We start from the raw sequence: 8,779 nt of genomic DNA on the forward strand, positions 1-8,779 counted from the left end.
TTTTGTTTTTGACACTAATCTCTCCATATGATCTCCTGTGGCTCCACTTTGTCTTGTGGCCTGAGTGTACCTGCTGGCTCCTGTGGAGCTGCGCTGTCATTCTGAATTGCTGGCAGATGAGATTCAGGAAAGCTCCGTGCCCGGAGATATGCACAGCCAATAATGGCGCAGAAAATATTATAATCAGGGCAATCTGGTCATGGCCCCCCAGAGCCCTTAGGCCTGGATGGTGGCCTACATTGCCCTCATTATTATCCATTCATGTATAAGCTGCTGTGTTTTTGCTGCAACATAAAACACTCGTCAAAACCTCATTGAGGGCACACAGCCTAATAGTGCAAAAATGCTGCAGAAAATCTGCAACATCAAAATATCACTAAATACTCATCATTGGAACATAGCCAAAATATCTGAATATAAAACTATTATTTATAACTTTGCATGATGTGCATTGATTTGAGTTTTCATTTTTTTAATTGCTTTTATAAATTCATTTAATTTTAACTTGATCACAACATATGTGCCTCAGACATATAGTCCCATAGACCTGAAACACAGCTTGTCGAGTATCAACTGAAGATGTCTGGATAGCTAAGGCAGTGGGAATTGAAGTACATTTCCTCAGCTGATCCAGAGTAGAGTGATGTTGCATAATGCTCCCAAAAGCAGATGTGTAACTGACATGAAGAAATAGCAGCAATGTCAGTTGAAAAAATGTCTTATTACCTGGAACATTACTGTAAAGTTATAAATTCAACCACAGTATAAATCTATGGAAACACAGTGCAAAACACATTCACTTCTGCCACGTTTTTTACTTACGTTTCTGAGTCGTTTCTTACTTGCAGTTTACCCATGCATTGGAATAGGTGAAAAACGCGGCAAAAGCTCTCAATTTATCCACTTTTTGCTGGTATATACGTTATAAGCAGCCATTTACATTTTTGATGACGATGGGGAAATTGATTCAGATGATTTGAAGCCCCTTTTACATCTTTGATAGATTTATGGATATCTTTTTGGTTAAAAGCGCTTAAAGAAGTTATACTGCAGATTTGAAACTACTTCAAAACTGCAAGGAAAAAAATAAGCAAGTTGTGCATGAGATTTCAGGAATCTCATTCACTTTGCAGGTACTAGAAAATGATTCAATTTTATGACAAAACCGTGTGGAAAAAGAGATGCGACAAAAACGCAGCAAATTCTTAATGCATGCATATAACCTTAGGCTATGTTCATACATGGCGTCTTTTGATAGACATGCACTTTTCCAACATGACAATGATCCAAAACATATATCTAAGGCCCACTGATAGCATTTCTGAAGAAAAACAGGTATTTCAGTGGCCAAGTTTGTCTCCTGACCTGAACCCAACCGAACACTTATGGGAAATTATATAGAAACGAGTTGAGCATCACTTTCCAACCAGCAGCAAAACTAAAAGAGGTCAACCTTAAATAATGGAAAAATATGTTTCAAAATGTCACCAACTTGTTCATTCCATGCCTAAAAGATTTGGTGCTGTAATTAAAATTCATGGAGGTCATACAAAATACTAGATGTAATAGTCTTTGATGTGGGGTATATTCATTTTTGCTTTAACTGATTTGAGTAAAACAAAATAATTTGTAATGAAAACTATAGTATTAATCTTGCTTTCATTTTATGGGTTAAAAATATGAAGCACAGTCTTATCAAAACTATGGAAATTGTTCTTGTATTCAGTGGGTTATTGATTAAAATCTTAATTTTCAAAGTGGTGTACTCATTAATGCTGAGCGCTGTATGTGGTGATAGTATATAGTCAACATGTTATGACATTTATCCCTTTAACCCCTTCCTGACCAATGACGCCTACTTTGGCATCATGAAAACCTGTGCCAATATGACCAATGACACCAACGTAGGCGTCATGGTATAAATCACGTTCCTGCGGGTCTGGTGACTGGGGTCATGGAAAGGTCACCCAAACTGCAGATACAGGAGGCTTTGTGCTTCATCCCATAGGGGTGGCTTAGCCCCCCATGGCTACGATCGCTCGGATTGGCTGTTTCACTTTTAACAGCCAATCAGAGCGATAGTAATATTTCATCAATTAAATTTGATGAAACATTGCAATCCCAGTCATGGCCGATGCTGCAATAGCATCGGACATGGCTGGAGACCACGATCAGACCCCCCACCTAGTGACTGGGGCAATCTGCCCCTGCCACCGACTGACGGCAGCGATCTGCCGCCGCTGTCATCATCTACTCTCCCTTCCCTCCACTCCCCAAGCACTCTGATCACCTCCCCTCCCCCTTGATACCCTCCGAGCCCCTCTGTCACTCCAGGAAGTTCCTCCAGCATGGATCATGGGTGCCGCCATCTTCCAAAATGGCGGGCGCATGTGCAGTGCACCTGTCGAATCTGCCGGCTGCAGATTCCTTTCATTCATTTTGATCACTGTGATAGGTCCTATCACAGTGATCAAAATAGAAAAAATAGTAAATCACCCCTCCTTATCACCCCATAGGTAGAGACAAATAATAAAATAAATAAAATATTTTTACTTTTCTATTAGGGTTAAGGTTAGTGTTAGGGATAGAATTAGGGCTAGGGTTAGAATTAGAGTTAGAATTAGGGCTAGGGTTAGAATTAGGGTTAGGGTTGGAATTAGGGTTAACATAAGGGTTAGGGGTGTGTTGGGGTTAGGGTTGGGATTTGGGTTAGGCTTGTGGCTAGGGTTATGGTTAGGGTTGGGATTAGGGTAAGGGGTGTGTTGGGGTTAGGGCTGTGGTTAGGGGAGAGTTGGGGTTAGAGTTGGAGTTAGAATTGAGGGGTTTCCACTGTTTAGGCACATCAGGGGGTCTCCAAATGCGACATGGCACCACCATTGATTCCAACCAATTTTGCATTCAAAAAGTCAAACGGTGCTCCCTCCCTTCCAAGCCCCGACATGTACCCAAACAGTGGTTTACCCCCACATATGGGGTATCAGCATGAAATGGTAAGACAGGATGTTGAGAAGGCTGAACTTTTAAATTCCTATTTTGCATCTGTTTTCTCTCAGAAAGGAAATGTAACATCAACTGTTATTCACTGTCCTATTAAGGGAATAGAAGAATCCAGGATATCTATAAACAGAAAGATAGTGAGGAAACACTTAGCTAGCCTAAATGAATTCAAGTCTCCAGGTCCAGATGAATTACACCCCAGACTACTGAAGGAGATAGCAGAAGAAATTTTTGAACCCCTCTCTATAATCTTTGAAAATTCTTGGAGAACAGGAGAAGTGCCAGAAGACTGGAGAAGAGCAAATGTTGTTCCTATCTTCAAAAAGGGGAAGAAGGTGGACCCAGGTAACTATAGGCCGGTGAGTCTGACTTCTATACCAGGAAAGATCTTTGAACAAATTATTAAACAACATGTATGTCAATACCTGGATAAGAATGAAGTGATTAAACAGAGTCAGCATGGGTTTGTAACTAATAAGTCATGTCAGACTAACTTAATTTCCTTCTATGACGGTATCACTGATTGGGTGGATCAAGGAAATGCTGTAGATATAGTATATCTTGACTTCAGCAAAGCATTTGACAAAGTCTCTCATACAATCCTTATTGAAAAAATGATTAAGTATGGAATGGACAAGGCAACTGTTAGGTGGATTCATAACTGGCTTAGTGATCGGACCCAAAGAGTGGTCGTAAATGGCTGCACATCCAGTTGGAAGAATGTCTCAAGTGGGGTTCCACAGGGCTCTGTCCTGGGCCCTGTATTGTTCAACATCTTTATCAACGATTTAGATGAAGGAATTGAGGGTAAACTGATTAAATTTGCTGATGACACAAAGCTAGGAGGGATAGCTAATACTAGAGAAGAGAGAGAGAGGATTCAAAAAGATTTAAATAAACTGGAGAAGTGGGCAGCAACTAACAGAATGGTTTTTAACAGGGAGAAATGCAAAGTACTACATCTGGGCAATAAAAATGGAAAAAGCATATATAGAATGGGAGGAATAGGGCTAAGTGACAGCACATGTGAAAAAGACTTGGGTATACTAATAGATCACAGACTGAATATGAGTCAACAGTGTGATGCAGCAGCAAAAAAGGCAAATGCAATTCTAGGATGTATTAACAGAAGCATACAGTCTAGATCACGTGAAGTCATTATTTCCCTCTACTCCTCTTTGGTCAGACCTCATCTGGAATATTGTGTCCAGTTTTGGGCACCACATTTTAAAAAAGACATCAACAAACTGGAGCAAGTTCAGAAAAGAGCGACCAGAATGGTGACCGGTCTGCAAACCCTGTCTTATGAGGAAAGGTTGCAGGATTTGGGAATGTTTAGTTTGCAAAAGAGAAGACTGAGAGGAGACTTAATAGCTGTCTACAAATATCTAAAGGGCTGTCACATTGTAGAAGGATCAACTTTATTCTCATTTGCACAAGGAAAGACTAGAAGCAATGGGATGAAACTGAATGGGAGGAGACACAGATTAGATATTAGAAAAAACTTTTTGACAGTTAGAGTGATCAATGAGTGGAACAGGCTGCCACGAGAAGTGGTGAGTTCTCCTTCAATGGAAGTCTTCAAACAGAGGCTGGACAGACATCTGACTGGGATGATTTAGCGAATCCTGCTTTGAGCAGGGGGTTGGACCAGATGGCCCAGGAGGTCCCTTCCAACTCTACGATTCTATGATTCTATGATTCTATGATTCTATGATTCAGGAAAAAATGCACAACAAATTTATGGGTCTAATTTCTCCTGTTACCCTTGGGAAAATAAAAAAATTGGGGGCTAAAAAATTATTTTTGTGGAAAAAAATGATTTTTTATTTTCACGGCTCTGCATTATAGACTTCTGTGAAGCACTTGGGGGTTCAAAGTGCTCACCACACACCTAGATAAGTTCCTTGGGGGGTCTAGTTTCCAAAATGGGGTCAAATGTAGGGAGTTTCTACTGTTTAGGCACATCAGGGCCTCTGCAATCGTAACATGACGCCCGCAGACAATTCCGTCAAAGTCTGCATTTCAAAACATCACTACTTCCCTTCCAAGCCCCAACAGTGGCTCCTCCCCACATATGGGGTACCAGCGTACTTAGGACAAACTGGACAACAATTTTTTGGGGTCCACTTTCTCCTGTTACATTTGTGAAAATAAAAAATTGCAGGCAAAAAAATTAATTTTTTGAGGAAAAAAAATTATTTTTTATTTTCATGCCTCTGCGTTATAAAATTTTGTGAAGCATTGGGGTTCAAAGTGATCACCACACATCTAGATAAGTTCCCTGTGGGGTCTAGTTTCCAAAATGGGGTCACATGTGGGGGGTTTCTACTGTTTAGGCACATCAGGTGCTCTTCACACGTAACATGACGCCTGCAGACCATTCCATCAAAGTCTGCATTTCAAAACGTCACTAATTCCCTTCCGAGCCCCGACGTGTACCCAAACAGTGGTTCCTCCCCACATATGGGGTACCAGTGTACTCAGGACAAACTGCATAACAACTTTTGGGGTCCAATTTCTCCTGTTACCCTTGTGAAAATAAAAAAATTGCGGGCGAAAAAATAATTTTTTGAGGAAAAAAATATTTCTTATTTTCACGGCTCTGCGTTATAAACTTCTGTAAAGCACTTGGGGGTTCAGAGTGCTTACCACATATCTAGATAAGTTCCTTGTGGGGTCTAGTTTTCTAAATGTGGTCACTTGTGGGGGTGCTCCAATGTTTAGGCACACAGAGGCTCTCCATACGCGACATGGTGTCCGCTAACGATTGGAGCTAATTTTCCATTCAAAAAGTCAAATGGCACTCCTTCCCTTACAAGCCCTGCCGTGCGCCCAAACAGTGGTTTATGACTACATATGAGGTATCGATATACTCAGGAGAAATTGCCCAACAAATCGTAGGATCCAATTTATCCTCTTGCCCATGTGAAAATGAAAAAATTGAGGCTAAAAGAAAATTTTTGTGAAAAAAAGGACTTTTTCATTTTTCATTTTTACCGATCAATTTGTGAAGCACCTGGGGGTTCAAAGTGCTCATTATGATCTAGAGGGGTCAAGTTTCCAAAATTGGGTCACTTGTGGGGGGAGCTCCAATGCTTAGGCACACAAACGTGACATGGCAACCACTAAATATTCCAGTATATTTTCCATTCAAAAAGTCAAATGGCGCTCCTTCCCTTCTGAGCCTTGCCGTGCACCCAAACAGTGGTTTCTGACCACATGTGAAGTATCGGTGTAATCAGGAGAAATTGACCAACAAATTTTAGGTTCAATTTTATTCTGTTGCCCATGTGAAAATGAAAAAATTGTTGTTAAAAGAAAATTTTTGTTGGAAAATTTTAAATGTCCATTTGTTCCTTCCACGTTGCTTTAGTTTTTGTGAAGCACCTGAAGGGTTAATAATCTTCTTGAATGTAGCTTTGAGTTGCTTGAGGGGTGCAGTTTTTATAATTGTGTCACTTTTGGGTATTTTCTGCCACATAGACCCCTCAAAGTGACTTCAAATGGGAGGTGGTCCCTAAAAAAAGGTTTTGTAAATTTTGTTGTAAAAATGAGAAATCGCTGGTCAACTTTTAACCCTTATAACTTCCTAACAAAAAAAAATGTTTCCAAAATTGTGCTGATGTAAAATAGACATGTGGGAAATTGTATTTATTAACTATTTTGTGTCACATAACTCTCTGGTTTAACAGAATAAAAATTCAAAATTTGAAAATTGCGAAATTTTTGACATTTTTGCCAAATTTCTGATTTTTTCACAAGTAAACACAAAAATTATTGACCTAAATTTACCACTAACGTGAAGCCCAATATGTCACAATAAAATAATCTTAGAATCGCTAGGATCCGTTGAAGCATTCCTAAGTTATTACCTCATAAAGGGACACTGGTCAGAATTGCAAAAAATGGCCTGCTCATTAAGGTCAAAATAGGCTGGATCATGAAGGGGTTAATGTGGTTTATTATTGGTAGGTTAGATTTGGTATAGTTGACTGTGTTCAACATAAATATAGCAATAAAATGTGTTATTTAGAAATTGTATGATTATTACTTACAAGTATTACTTAGCAAAATATCTTATTACTGTGTTTTCTGTGAAATAATAAATATATATATATATATATATATATATATATATATAGAGAGAGAGAGAGAGAGAGAGATATCAAAATTCTTTTCTCTTTTGTTAATGTCGCGAGAACGCGTCTTTATAAGATCTAGGTCACTATAGGGGCATATGTTCCTGACCAACATACTAGTGGGTGGGGGAAGGTCCAAATTTTGCCCAAAGGTCCCATAAGATTATTTGCACCTTTACTCATGTTATAGCTGCAAGTCATTATGGGGAAGATCGCACAGCCACGACTGACATCATTATCTCGCTCTTTGAATTTTCAGCAGTGTGTGAAATGGCGACAAGCATTTTTTTTCTTCTATTCTCATGAATTGAACTGAAAAGTGTCTTTATTTGTTCCTCAATTGATCAATCTGCTCATCTCTACTCTTATTTGAAAAATGCATTCTCTGCCATTTTTTTTGTAGCTCATAAACTTAATAGGGACATTTAATTTGTTTTCTATAATGAATGAAATATTATCATTTTGAAGCTTATTATAGCATACCTTTGAAGTAAAAAGTACCTTTAATTTTAGAGAGTAAAATGATTCATATAATAGTTACACGTTAATGTTTGCGCATATAACACTTATTCTTATGAAGGGTGACAAACTCATGTTCTATGTGCATATTGTTTTATGAATCTAAACTATTCCAGAGAAAAAAACGTGACTTTTTGCTTATTTTTAATACTCCCATTCAAAGTTCATTTCTTTGCGTCTATAGAGTTTGATACATGAGGCCTTTGTACAAGTCTAATCTTCTATAACTGGCATATATAAAATGTAATAATATAAAACAACTGTACTACATTGGATATTTTCTCCACATACATGACACATGTAGCCCATGATTAAAAAAATGATTATGCAAGAGAAGATTGGGCTATAATTTTATTTTTAGTCTACTCCTATTTAACCATCTTAATCTCCTCCATCCCTAGATCTCACCCCGAAATGCCATCCACTTGTGGACTTCTGCAAGTTCACCCTTGTCATTACCACCCTATGTCTTGCATTGCTTCACAATGGCAGAATACAGACCACATATACAGAGTACAGTAAATTATGAATTTTTAAAGTATTTAGCCCTGATAACTGAGCTCTCCATGAAGAGACATATATAAATATTCAGTGTTTCGAAGATATACTCAATGTCTAAAAACTGAAAAACTGAAGAAGCAAAAACAAAGCTCTCATATAATAAATATAGAAAAACATCATATGTATCATAAAAAAATAAACATTTGAAGATTGAGCTTTCAACATTATACTCACTCAGATCTTTAATCCACTGCTGACATCCCACCCTCCCCAATACTACCCAGAATTTGCATGTTTTGGAAGCAAAAAAGAACATTGAAAATATATGCGCATTTTCCTAACACTAATTATGCACAGTGAAAAGTTTCCTTTCATGGTATCTCATTTAAATTCTGTTGCTAACTTGTCTTGTCTTACACCACATTCCTCTTAACTCGCTTTTAAAGAGAATAAAAAAGGCTTCTGCTGTATTTAAGAATCTTTTATTTTCCATTTTATGCTTCATATATTGTAAGCTATCACTTTCTAGAATATTTTAATGAAAATGTAAATAAGTCATTGAAAGTATGCATATATAATATTTGAAATGTTTTTGTCAAAAGTGAAGCATTTAGGCCTAA

The 8,779-nt window shown here is 38.1% G+C and overlaps 1 long non-coding RNA gene across 1 annotated transcript in view; it reads right to left on the reverse strand.

Annotated features, from left to right (window-relative positions):
* The window catches only part of LOC141101471 (uncharacterized), a 223,252-nt gene extending 214,816 nt beyond the window's left edge, over positions 1-8,436 (reverse strand). Inside the window, exon 1 of the long non-coding RNA XR_012234981.1 lies at positions 8,394-8,436. This is a non-coding gene — a long non-coding RNA (uncharacterized lncRNA). The remainder of the gene's footprint in view (positions 1-8,393) is intronic.
* Between the last annotated feature and the right edge of the window lie 343 nt (positions 8,437-8,779).

Source organism: Dendrobates tinctorius, unplaced genomic scaffold (genome assembly GCF_039654945.1).
Source record: "Dendrobates tinctorius isolate UK_male_01 unplaced genomic scaffold, ASM3965494v1 ptg000117l, whole genome shotgun sequence".
Taxonomy (NCBI): domain Eukaryota; kingdom Metazoa; phylum Chordata; class Amphibia; order Anura; family Dendrobatidae; genus Dendrobates; species Dendrobates tinctorius.